At 42.8% G+C, this 13,503-nt stretch overlaps 1 protein-coding gene across 8 annotated transcripts in view; it reads left to right on the forward strand.

The window, feature by feature from the left end:
- Positions 1–8,932: 8,932 nt before the first annotated feature.
- The window catches only part of LOC148773950 (ferroxidase HEPHL1-like), a 158,439-nt gene continuing 153,868 nt past the window's right edge, over positions 8,933–13,503 (forward strand). For 7 of the 8 annotated variants that reach the window (XR_016036281.1, XR_016036282.1, XR_016036285.1 and 4 more), the window contains exon 1: positions 8,948–9,068. The gene's annotated coding sequence lies outside the window, so the exon portion shown is untranslated. Of the gene's footprint in view, positions 9,069–13,503 lie in introns of all 8 variants that reach the window. The other variant, XR_016036283.1, reaches the window with a different exon arrangement.

Raw genomic sequence — 13,503 nt, forward strand, 5'->3', positions numbered from 1 at the left:
CGCGGTCACAAAGAATTGGACATGACCAACTGACTGAGCACACGAACAGCAATATTCTATTTTGCCCAAATCTATACATTCTAGGCTTTCAATGAGTGGGAAGCACCTTTTTAAAATTTTTTGGCCACACCACATGGCATTTGGCATCTTATCTCCTCAACCAGGGACTGAATCCGCACCCCCTAAACTGGAAGCTTGGCGTCTTAACCACTAGGCCACAAGGATGTCCCTGAACTGGAAGCATCTTGAATGGAAATATTTAGGATCTCAGAATCCTCACAATGTTTGTATCTCTTGGTAGCTTCATGATAACATCATTTCACAAAACAAATGATATGTATAAATCTAAAAAGAATTTATGTTTGACCCTTCTTATGTAATAGTAAACTTTATAACAATTTCAATTCATTTCTAATCATCTAGTCTATAAGGTATGACATTTGGTTTCTGTCTAAATATAACCCAGACTTGACAGAGTACAGTGAATACAGATCAGACAAAACTAACCATGAGTTAATGGTTTTTGAAGCTGGGTGATGCTTACAGAGGAGTTCATCACACTATATAGGTTTGAAAATTTTCACAACAAAATATTAAAAATCATCTATTCTAATGCTCTCATTTTACTTATTAAGAAAATTATCCAAGATAAAACATGGATGAACTCCTGGTTAGTAGAGGAACTAAACTGTAATTCAAGATTATCATACCAAAATGCAAATCATTTTCTAGGAATACAAAAATAGAAACAAACAACAACAACAACAAAAAAACAACCAGAAACAGGAAAGAAAACCATGTATTTTTAAATGTAAGTAAGTCTCTGTGTTGACTTAAGATTTTAAAAAATAATAATAAAGACTAAATCCTTACCACTCCTATGCCTTCAAAAGCGAATACAGCAGTACCAAAAAAACAGGGGGTATTTTTTCCAACCAGCCACTATTGGAAGGTTGTGGGGATCTGGCATATTCTGGAGAAGAAAGAAAAAATAAGATAAGTTACTTACTTGTTTGAAACAATTTAAAGCAGAAGAGTGAAATAATATACTTATGAGCCTCACGCTAGCAAATGTGGATTATAAATGTGAATAATTCTTTCAATAAAAAGTTTAAGCATCCTATGTTAAATGTAGCCAAGCTGTCAGGATTCTACTGCCAGAAGCAATTGTCTCCCGGAGCCCATATGTTCCAGCTGAGCTAAACGCTCCTGATTACTGCTTCCACCTGTAAGGCCCAGGCTGTTCTCACTGGGCATGGCTCCTGCCACAGCAGGAAACACGCAAGCACATTCAACACCTGAGCTGACAGCCATGCGATCAGTTATCAACCACTGCTGGCAGTGTCCAGTGAAACTCATCCCACTCCACTTTCACTGCTCTTTTGGTTTCTAGGACTGCCCAACTGTGGCTTTCCGCCTCATAGCCCTGCGTGGCTCCCCAGCTCCTGGTTTCGGTGTTTGACTCTCTGACCTGACGACTGCCTTCACCCTCATTATGTGTGCACAAGCCTGGACTCTGGCTTCGATGACTTGGTCTGACTCACAGAGCCTTGTTCCAACCCTCACTATCTGGAGACTTACAGTCTGCACATCTTGTTCAAGATGTCTGGGTCCAAAGTGGCTAGTTCTTCCAGCTACCCCAAGTCCCCTCACCAGCCTGTGTTCTCTGCCTTACCAGACGGGAAGTGGAACTCGAGGCCGGTGAAAAGGATGAACAAAGACACTGAAGTGTGGCAGCACAGGGATAACTGGGGAAATAAGAGGGGTCTGCTGCTGCTGCTCAGTCACTTCAGTCGTGTCCAACTCTGGGATTCTCCAGGCAAGAACACTGCAGTGGGGTGCCATTTCCTCCTCCAATGTGTGAAAGTGAAAAGTGAAAGTGAAGTCGCTCAGTCGTGTCCGACCCTTAGCGACCCCACGGACTGCAGCCTACCAGGCTCCTCCATCCATGGGATTTTCCAGGCAAGAGTACTGGAGTGGCTTGCCATTGCCTTCTCCGAAGAGGGGTCTAGAAAAACCTTTATTTTCTTGGGCTCCAAAATCACTGAAGATGGTGACTGCAGCCATGAAATTAAAAGACGCCTGCTCCTTGGAAGGAACATTATGACCAACCTAGACAGTGTATTACAAAGCAGAGACATTACTTTGCCGACAAAGGTCCACCACCTGGTCAAAGCTATGGTTTTTCCAATAGTCATGTGCGGATGTGAGAGTTGAACCATAAACAAATCTGAGCGCCACAGAATTGACGCTTTTGAACTGTGGTGTTGGAGAAGACTCTTGAGAGTCCCTTGGACTGCAAGGAGAGCCAACCAATCAATCCTAAAGGAAATCAGTCCTGAATATTCATTGGAAGGACTGATGTTGGAGCTGAAGCTCCAATACTTTGGCCACCTGATGTGAAGAACTGACTCATTGGAAAAGACTCTGAAGCAGGGAAAGATTGAAGGCAGGAGAAGGGGATGACAGAGGATGAGATGGGTGAATGGCATCACTGACTGGATGGACATGAGTTTGAGCAAGCTCCAGGAAGTGGTGATGGACAGGGAGGCCTGGCGTGCTGCAGTCCATGGGGTTGCAAAGAGTCAGACATGACTGAGCAACTGAACTGAGAAAACCTGAAGCACAAGTAGAACCGTGCGACATGATGGTGACACATGACGAGAAACACGTTAGGGTCAAAATGGAAAATTAAAATGTGTGGGCTGCTGGGTAATACCAAACTGTCCTCCAAGGCTCACAAGCTTCCCTCCACCTAAGGAACATGCGTTTCTGCTCCACTAACTCCTCGATGTCCAACCAAGGGGTCAGGAACTCTAGAGAATCTTAAGAGGTCTTCCTGCTTCTCCTCTTCCACTCACGTGCGCTATAACAACGAGTCCATGGGCTTTGGAATTCAGACAGGGCAAAACAGAGACTCAGCATAAGAGAACTCGTCTTGGAGTGCTAATGGAGAGTTTAGGACAGCTACTTTGGCAGCAATGTCTAAAAAGTCTAATTGCATTAGGAAAGAACAAAACAAGGATTCCCTACCTTTTTTGAGTCATTGGCCCCAGTGAGAGATGAAAACTATACAGCTGCCCAGGGGAAAATGCACACATACATATAGAAACACTGAATCTTATCAATAATTTTAAGGGATTTGCAGATCCCCTGGATCCCCTCAACAGATTATTTTAAGGAAACTGAGTTAAATATCTCCAGACTACTGATGATGAACTCAGTTGCGGTCACTGCAGAAAGAGATTACAGCCCAGGGTAGTGGCAGTGAGCTGAAGCTGCAGTGGCAAATAAAGCTTCAGGCGTGAAAGAAAATCATAACATCACAGCTAGACTCCCATCTCCTGTGATTGGTTTAAGTCTTAAAGGAATAAACAAGACACTGATGAGTTCTTTATTTCCTGTTAGGCAGTGTACTAGGGCAGGGTCCTGAATCTCACAACTCTAGGGCAGGCATTACTATGTTCTGAGGCAACACCATACAGCTCAGAAGCATACTGACCAAGATTCAAAACCAGATCTGACTACAAAGCCTATGCTTTCATCCTCTATGCCATATACTTCTTCAGCTAAGCAGTATCCCCCAAAAGAAAACCTGATTATCTCCTAGGTGACACATATGAAGTAGGGTCTTTACTCATCATCACTTTTACCTCTAAAGTAAAAAAAAAAAGTTTACTTGTTAAAAAACACACGACATAGTTAAAAACATGGTATACTTACCCTTACAACATACTGATAAATTATCACAAGACTGACAGCCATGGATATGTTGGCAAGGAATGAAAGCACAAACAGATTCTTGAGCTCACGAATGAAGACCAAAAGAATTAAAAATGGAAGAAAGCAAAGCATATATATCCTTAGGTCAATACTTCTTCTCTCACATGGACTTGATGAATTGGTACTATTCAAAACAAACACTTTACTCTCCAGGAACCCTTCGTGAACCTATACAGGATTACCAGGAGAATAAGGAAGAGGGAAAACAAAAACTTCCATTAACTTATAAGCACGAAGGAGAAATATAAAGAAAACTATAATCTATATACACTCTATGATAAATTCCTTTGCAATAAATAAAATACATAGTTTCAAGACAATCTAGCAACCTAGAAATATATATATATATATATAATTTAGGGATAATTAAAATAGAATAGTCTTCTTTGCAAAATAACTTTATCATACTGTGAAAACAAAGTTCACTAGAAACTTGTGAGGACAGACTTGCTAAACCACTTTGAAGCTCTGTGACTGTGACACTCATGATGCCTGCAAAGGCTCAATCTGCTTCTGAGATGATCAAAAGTAGAAGAATGCTTATCCAGAATGGCCATTGGGAGGTCTATTAACACAGTTTTTTCAAAGCAGAAAACAATCTCCAAGTGCCTTTTAGAAATGTACAGTAATCAAGATGCCCAGAATGTACAGAAATCAGAGCCCAATTTTAAAGGTATTCTATAAAGCAACTGTTGATGAATTAGTATCACTGTCAATAAATATTTATTAACAATCAGTTATCTTCTGCATGCTAGACAATAAATTTTTGTCAGAGCAAAAAGCTTCTATAAGATAAACCAACTTTACCTCAAAATTTATTCAGCTATTTCTATAAACCAATATTTAGCTTCCAAAAGAGATTCCATAATTTATAGTCTCCATATATTAAAAATTGTCCCTGATTCAATTAAGCAAATAGTCCAACTTACAAAAATAGAAATGAAATTATAGAGGACTTTAAAAATAATCTTAAAAACTCACAGAAGAGGCAGATTGTACTAAAATAAAAATATCAGTGAAAATCTATTTGCCCCAAACACTGTACCCTCCTTTGAACATAATGACATTATCACGTCTCTGAATATATAAATTAAGAACCAAAACTTATAGTAATAACAGAAAGTATTTTCTGAGTACTTTGTATGTGTCAGGTACTGAACTTTACTCTCCAGGAACCCTTCATGAACCTATACAGGATTACCAGTAGAATAAGCAAGAGTGGAGGAAAAAACTGCCATCAACTTATACTCATGAAGGAGAAATATAAAGGAAATTACGACTTATATGCACTGTGTCAAGTACTGAACTTGATATGCAACATCTCATTTAATCCTCAAAACAACTCTCTGAGGTGGGTGGTAATATTAATTTCCATTGTATAGTTGAGGAAACTGAGGTTTAGGGAAAGTAAAAAAGAAAAATCTACATAATATCAAGCCAGTAAGTGGTGGTTCTAGGATTCAAACCCAGGTCTGAGACCTAAGAATCTAGCGTGTGACAGGAACATGTTCACCTGAGCAAAACGCTGCAAGCCCTAAAGAGGGGCCTGCCCAAGGAGCCCCTGGTCACCTCCGCAACAGCCCTCTCCCCTGAAATATAGGACTGGGAGGCCAACAAGTCAGAGTACAGAACAAAATCCTGACATGATTAATAATGCAGGGGGTTAATTTCACCCTTACCCACAATAAGTAATATTTAGTGTCACTACAAATGTACATATCATCTTAAATCGCAGGGACTACACCTACTAGTTTTAAGTTATGTCGGCAACTTGTAACTCATACTGGACTAACAGACTCAGGTTATGCCATGTACCATTTAAGAAATGCACAGCTCTCATCTGTCTTATAATTGGCCATTAAAACTTTCTATTTTATCTTCTATAACTTGAAATAGAAGCAAAATTGATTGTTTACATCACTTGGCTTTTAAGAAGATATTTTATTTGTTGACCCGATTTTCTCTGTCATCAAATTATTTACAGCCAAATACTTCTGAAGTATAGGTATTCAAAGAAGTACCTCCCATATACAAGATGAGGTAATGATAGAGTTAAGCTCTACCAAGGATTCCTGGCAAGAGAAAAGTAGCCATATAACCAATTTTAAAAAGGGCTGTTTGAGTCGTTAGGTGCTTGGGAATTTCACATCAATTCTATCACAAACCTCTCATAATAATTTAGTATTCTTTGGCAGAAAGAGGGTTATAAGAAATTCTCAAGATTGAAAAATAAAGTAAAATAAAAATATCGATACATACCCAGAGCAAGATTCAGGTAAACATTTGAGTCCTTCGGTGCCCTCTAGAGACAGAGATTGGCTATCTAATAGGACTTCCTACGCTCTCACATGTTTACCAAAATGCAAAACACTGAAATAAATATTATAAGATAAAATTACTAAATTCAGTTGCTTCCATGTAGAGCTCAAATTTACTAAATTCTACAGTTTATTAACTTTTCAATTCAGTGATTTAATGGTTAAAATTCCAAAGGCAGATGATGTTCTTCAGCAAAGCTAAAATGCAGAATTAAAGCTATAATATGCTACATTTGCATACTAAATTTAAAATGCATAATGCATTGTATAAAGGCTTTCACAAACTTTTCATCAGCTGCGGCTCACAATAAGGCTATGAGGAACATGGGGAGATTTTGCTATTGTTCCTATTTTACAAATAAGGAAATCGAGGCTTGACCAGGAATAAATGGGTCTTATTCAAAGTTAAAACTGAGAGCATGCATCTGAATTCAGATCTTCTGACTCTGAAGTCCATAGTCTTTGGTATCACATTTTTTTTCCTCTGAATGTAACAGCCCTTCCCTATTCTTCATACCTACACACACTATTTTGTCTCTCTGAGCTTTTCGTGAGCATTTTAATGTAAGATCAGCAGGAAGCGACTATAACCATGATGGACCAGCATCAGTGGAAGCACCACAGTACCTCACCCCTGCAAACTGTCTACAGTGGTTTAACGGGCCCAAGAACAGCCATACAGCAGCTACAGAGCAAGAGACGCACAACTCCGTATGGGAACTAAACCCTTAATTCTTTGGTTCGATGTAATACTGAACCTTCAGTTTTAGGCAGATCAAGGTGGTCATAACCTTACAGGTTTTAACTGTAAAAGTAGTAGCAATTAGTATGGTTTAATCAACCTGTGTGTCTTTTATTGGAGACTGCTCTCAAACGTGAGGACGCTTCTGCAGAGAGGGGCAATCTCTGATGATGCTGTTTCAGTGATCATCTGTCTGCTCTGCTAAGGTGAGGCGCTTAGCACTGCTTTCAACTTTTCTCACATCTGCCTCAATATCTTTTTCCATATTGCTCTTTGGGCTGCAAAACAACTTTCATCTTTCTATCAACTGCAAGCTTCTCCTTACCTTCCAGAGAGTCACTTTTTCTACCTGGTCTTCTTATGATATGTGCAAATGAGTTAAATTCTTTCATTCAGCTTTGGAGGCAACTGATAACATTTCACAGGAGAAAGTCACCAATCCTGAGTTTACAGGTATTTATTTTATGTACCTATATAGTCTGTGTCATACACATACTCACAATTAAAGTCAGACAATGTCCTGCCCTAGGAAGAACAGTAGTGTGGCAGCTAGGAGAGGCATTTACGTTTCTGCCTAATTCACATGGCCTGGGGCACATTGCTCATGCTCTATGAGACTTTGTATCCTCATTCATAAAATAAGCATAATACTTATATTACAGTGCAGTTGCAAAAATTAAAGGATATGTATCATGGATTATAAATATAGGATTATAACGCATTATGAGCATTACCTATAACTTTAAGTCAAGCTTGTTGGTAGCTCTCTTAGGGGATTATAGAAACGATACAATACTACCATGTTGCACAATCCTAGAAAGGCACCATTTCCATTATATTCTATGTAAACGACTGCTAAAATGGTATATCTTCTCTTGACATTAAATAGCCTCTTAACTGAGTCAGTAATCCTAAAACTATATGACTTGAAGAATTAAATACTTGTAAAATCAAAAGCACATCATCTATGATGAATAATGCTGATAAAATCATCAACTCTCTTATTTATAAAAGAATGACTGTGACCCTTTCCATCATTAAAAATCTAAGAGGGGGGTTTTATCAAACTATGGCCCCCAGACCAAAACCTACCATCTATTTTTGCAAATAAAATTTTATAGGAATACAGCCACATATAATGTATTGCCTACAGCTAAGTTGAGACAGAGATCACATGGCCTGCAAAACTGAAAATACTTACTATCTAGCCCTTAACAAAAAATGGTTGCCAAATCTTGGTCTAAATATAAAATGAAGTTATCTTATACTTAGAAAAGTGAGTCAAGCATATACTTGAAAGTGAAAGTGAAAGTCGCTCAGTCATGTCTGACTCTTTGCCACCCTATGGACTGTACCGTCGATAGAATTCTCCAGGCCAGAATACTGGAGTGGGCAGCCTTCCCCTTCTCCAGGGGATCTTCCCAACGGGACTCACCTCACACCGCGGGTCCCTCGGCTACACGGAGCCAGCGAGGAGCGCCGGCGAGTTTGCGCGACTGCCAGGGCGCGGGGGCGGGCCGGGACTTCCAGTCCAGCTTCCCGGTAGCACTCAAATCAGAGAAGGCAGTGGCAAGCCACTCCAGTACTCTTGCCTGGAGAATCCCAGGGATGGGGGACCCTGGTGGGCTTCTGTCTATGGGGTCACACAGAGTCGGACACGACTGAAGCGACTTAGCAGCAGCAGCAGCAGCAATTTCATATATATGATGTATCTGGTAATCTAACTGCTGCTGCTGCTGCTAAGTCGCTTCACTCGTGTCCGAATCTGTGTGACCCCAGAGACGGAAGCCCACCAGGCCCCACCCCGTCCCTGGGATTCCCCAGGCAAGAGTACTGGAGTGGGTTGCCATTTCCTTCTCCAATCCATGAAAGTGAAAAGGGAAAGTGAAGTTGCTCAGTCGTGTCCGACCTTTAGCGACCCCACGGACCGCAGCCTACCAGGCTCCTCCGTCCATGGGATTCTCCAGGCAAGAGTACTGGAGTGGCTTACCATTGCCTTCTCCGGCTACCCAGAAGCTGGGCACAAAACGCAAGCGCGCAGCCGAGCGGGCGCAGCGCGCCTGCGCCGTACGTGCGTGCGCATGCGCCCCGCCCCCGCCCGCCCCCGCGCCCTGGCACTCGCGAAAGCTCGCCGGCGCCTCTCGCTGGCTCCGTGTAGCCGAGGGACCCGCGGCCGCTCCCGGCCGGCGCCGCAGCCTCCCGGGAGCACGGCCCCGAGGTGTGAGGTGAGTCCCGGGTCGTGGAGGCCCCTTCCCGTTCGGCGCAGCGGGAAAAGGAGTCGGGAGCGGGGACTGAGGAGTTGCCGCCCGCGGCTGCCCGCTCCTCGGTCTGACCCTGTGCCGAGGAGGCACCGGCAGCCGCGGTCCCTCCTCCTCGGGGAGCGTTCTTCTCGGCACCGCCGAAACCAAAGGCTTGGGCGGCGCGCTGTGGAGGGGTGTCTCGGGGCTTTCTCGGGGCGGGCGGCGGGCCGGCGCGGCGCGGGGGCGCCCGAGTTTGGGGCTGGGCGCCGCGGCGGGCCGATGCCCGCGGACGGGATTGACCCTCTGGGTCTCCGCGCCCGCGCCCCCCCACCCCGCGCCGCGCCCACTCCGCCAGCCCTGGGGCTCGACCGGCGCCGCGGGGCCGTGTGGCGCTCCCGGGCCGCTGGGGGCTGTGGGGGGAGGACGCGGCCGAGGGCTGGGCGCGGGGGCGCGGGGGCGTCGGTTCATCCCGGGGCCCGGGCGGCGTCGCAGCATCTGGACTGCCTCCTGTTTCTAGTCCTGAAAGTTGTCCCCTCTCCTCCCTCCCGTCAGTTTTGCAAAGTCTGCCTATTCCTCCTGGAGGCTTCCCCCTCTGCCCCCTTGGGGGCTCCGTGTGTTTGCCCTTGGGGTACGGCTGGAGGTTCAAACATGTTCTCTGAAATAAGGTGCTGTTAAACGTGTCAAGCGGAGAAGGCAATGGCAAGCCACTCCAGTTCTCTTGCCTAGAAAATCCCATGGACGGAGGAGCCTGGTAGGCTGCAGTTCGTGGGGTCGCTAAGGGTCAGACACGACTGAGCGACTTTACTTTCACTTTTCACTTTCACACATTGGAGAAGGAAATGGCACCCCACTCCAGTGTTCTTGCCTGGAGAATCCCAGGGACGGGGGAGCCTGGTGGGTTTCCGTCTCTGGGGTCACACAGAGTCGGACACGACTGACATGACTTAGCAGCAGCAGCAAACATGTCAAGGCAATTTAGCATCTTCCTAGAGGCCTTTGTCGGAGAAGGCAATGGCACCCCACTCCAGTACTCTTGCCTGGAAATTCCCATGGACGGAAGAGCCTGGTAGGCTGCAGTCCATGGGGTCGCGAAGAGTCAGACACAACTGAGGGCCTTCATTTTCACTTTTCACTTTCATGCATTGGAGAAGGAAATGGCAGCCCACTCCAGTGTTATTGCCTGGAGAATCCCAGGGACGGGGGAGCCTGGTGGGCTTCTGTCTATGGGGTCGCACAGAGTCGGACACGACTGAAGCGACATAGCAGCAGCAGCAGCAGAGGCCTTTATCAGAGTTAGGTGCCTTCCTCAATAAGGGAAAAAGGGGTGTTTTTTCTTTCTTTCTTAAAAGAGCAAAAGCATATGCCACTAATTTAGGCAGAGGAGTCAACTTGAAGTTGCAACATGTCTAGGAAGGAGGACAAAAGGTCTGGTTTTTGGCCCAGAATAAATGAAATTTGGAATTTTAGTTCCCTTCTGAATGTAGGCACACAGAGCAGCAGAGCATCTCAGGAGCTGTAGAAATAAATGATTGCTCTATAAGGTTGGTCAAACAAGATCTTATTTTATAGAAGTAGTTTGGAGAGACCTGTAATGTGTATTTACGGGACTTGGGTTACTTGGCAAAGCCAATATCGCAGGAGCAAGGAAACAGAGACTTGACAAGGGGGATGTTACCTCCCTCTTGAGCCTTCATTTAGCCTTTAGTGGTGTGCTGACAGTCAAAGGGATAGAGAAATCCATAGTTCTGTTCTTAAGACCCATTTACTCCTCAAGATAATGCTTTCCATCCGTACTTTTTTTTTTTCCCCATCCGTACTTTTAAGCAAATCAGTGCCATCTTTTCCCTCCAGAAGAAGAAGGAAAAGAACAAAAAAGTGTTTGTTTGAAGTCCCAAACCCCAACATAGAGGTCATAAGATAGGAAAGTGATGTAAAAGCTTAAGTGGGCTGGCTTGCAGGGATAGAGCTGAAAATAAAAAATAATTGAGATGCAATTCTTCTTACAGTGTTGCTTTTTCTTTAGTGAAATAACAGGTTCTTCCTCTCCCCCCCTCCCCCCAAATGCTTTGAAACTGTCAGGAAAGTAAGGTAATAGTAAAGTAAGTAAAGTAATAAATAAAGTAAGTAAAGTAAAGTAAGTAAGTAAAGTAATAGTAAAGCCTACCAGCCTACCTTCTCTTTCCTCCTCCTCCGGTATTTATTTTTTTCTCATCCACTAATATTCCCTGCCTCTACGTCTCTCCCGAATCCACCAGTGCCCTATTAATAGAAGAAGAAAGGACTGTAGGTTCTTTCATCCCTTTTTCATCTTAGGTGCTGTATTCCTCTGAGCTTTGTTTTGTGCTTTGAACATTGAGGTGGATTTCTGTAGAGACATCCCCAGCCATGATTGAGATATTTGAAGTAGAGAGCCTTGTGGGGAAGATAAACAGTAAAGAGCACATTCTTTCTTTGTGTAGCACAGTGCTGTGAGAGCGTCATCATTGGGCAGAGAGAGGGGCTTTTAAATTCCCTGTAAGTCCTCTGTTGCCCACTTCCCAGGCAAAGAATGTGTTAGTAAAACGATGAGATTTCATAATGAAAACTTACTCTGAGCATGCTAGTTTGTTGATGTTAGACTGCTGTTGACTTTATTTTCTTCAGGAGACTTGTGATAGGAAGCAGTTCTTAACTGTATCTTTCCCTTCTTTCACAGGGAAGAGCAGTGTTGGCCTCGAGTGTTTTTTAACCCCTAAAATCTCTAGAATTAGAGACGTTTAAAGCTGCAGATGGCCACAAAAAGTGCAGTAGTCGAATGAAAAGCAAGACTTTGAAATATGTATGAGAGGAATTGTTTAGTGTAGATTTGTGAGAAGAAGGGTTACAGCGTCTTGAGGAAAGAAGTGAAGGTTTTTAATAGGGGCATTTCCAGAAGGTTAGGAATGAATGTTTGAAGAGTAACAACTCCCCTTTGACTAGAAAGCAGTTTTAACTGACTGTTGCATCAGAAATGATGAATCTGTCTTTGAGTTACAGTCTTTGAGTTATGCTGAGAACTAGCAACTGTTTTGGTGGATCCAAGGCATGCACTGTGAATGAAGTTTGAGAAAAAACAACTAGGCTAGTAGGCCTAAAAAAATCTTGGTCCCCAAAGTTTATCTCATTAAACTAATTTTAGAGTCAAAACATGCAACCATGCTAAAGGGGGGAAAACAATCAGGAGCTTGATATTAGAGCATTTTTTGAACACATTTTAATGAAAAAGGGAAACCAGGCTGGAATTTCAACCTGTTGTTTTTTTTTTTTTTAAAGTCCAGATTCTGGCCATCTTTCACCTTTCCAGTTTTGCTTTTAGTTTTAAAAGATTTTCTGCTTTCTCTAGTCTTATATAATTTGTAAGATGGACTGGCTTTTGATGACTACTGTTCATTTTAATTTTGAGCTTTAATGTATTTGATTTTCCTGTATTTCTTTAAGCCCCATTGCTCAGCACACTGGAAATTAGATTATCTTTTGTAATCAGTAGACAACTAGACGGACTTTAAAAATTAGATAAAGTGGCAAAGTGATACCTTGAGATTACTGAGAATCTAGGCCCTAAGATTTAAATATGGAGCTATATAAACTTCAGCAACCAGAAAGCAGTATCCTGAGAATGAATTTATATAAAAAAAAATTAGATATGGAAAACAAAAGGCCAAAACCCACATGAGTTTTAGGAAAAGAAATCTAGCACTTTGAGCAGCGATATGCTCTCCGTGTGTACTTTCCTGTCTGACAAGATGATGATTTCCTTGAGAGAAGAAGCTTCAGAGGTAGTGATTGCTAATCCTTATAACGCAGTCTTGGAAAACTCTGAAAGAAGACAAAAGAGTATCCTCCTGTTCCCATTGTAGCCGGTGTGTTTGAGGCAACCTTTAATTTCTGAATTGGAAAGGCAAAATGTTAGGTACGTTTATAGTGTGTCGAGATAAGTAAATCTAAGCTGAGAAAGATGAAAGGAATCACTTTCTGTACAGAAGTGTTGATTGGAATAGACTTGCTAACATCTTTGGTTGCAGGGCCTCGCTGACAAGTCCCCAGGGCCCACTTTTGTCATGGTCTCTTCTGGGATTCAGCCTGCTTTCTTTCCTCTTCACAGTTGCCCTCTCCTACTTTTCCCAGCTGAGTTCTTTGGGTCTGGCTTTGTAGCCAGCCTCTGAAGACAATCTTCCAAGATTGCATCCCCTTTATTGCTGTTCTTCAGGACAAGTACTCACCTTATTTTAGGGGCTTTTACTTTTTATCTTCACAAGAGAACTGGTAAATTGGGGAATGTCAGATTGCTGATGTTACACATTGATAAAAATTAAAGTGTAGGGTTAAGTGTATCTAGTCCTTTTTGTTTTCTGATGAAATAATCATCAGGTCATTTAATCTGAAGTTAGTTTTCCCACATATC

The sequence above is a fragment of the Moschus berezovskii genome, chromosome 25 (genome assembly GCF_049115385.1).
Source record: "Moschus berezovskii isolate FMDL1 chromosome 25, NW_MosBer_1.0, whole genome shotgun sequence".
Lineage (NCBI taxonomy): Eukaryota > Metazoa > Chordata > Mammalia > Artiodactyla > Moschidae > Moschus > Moschus berezovskii.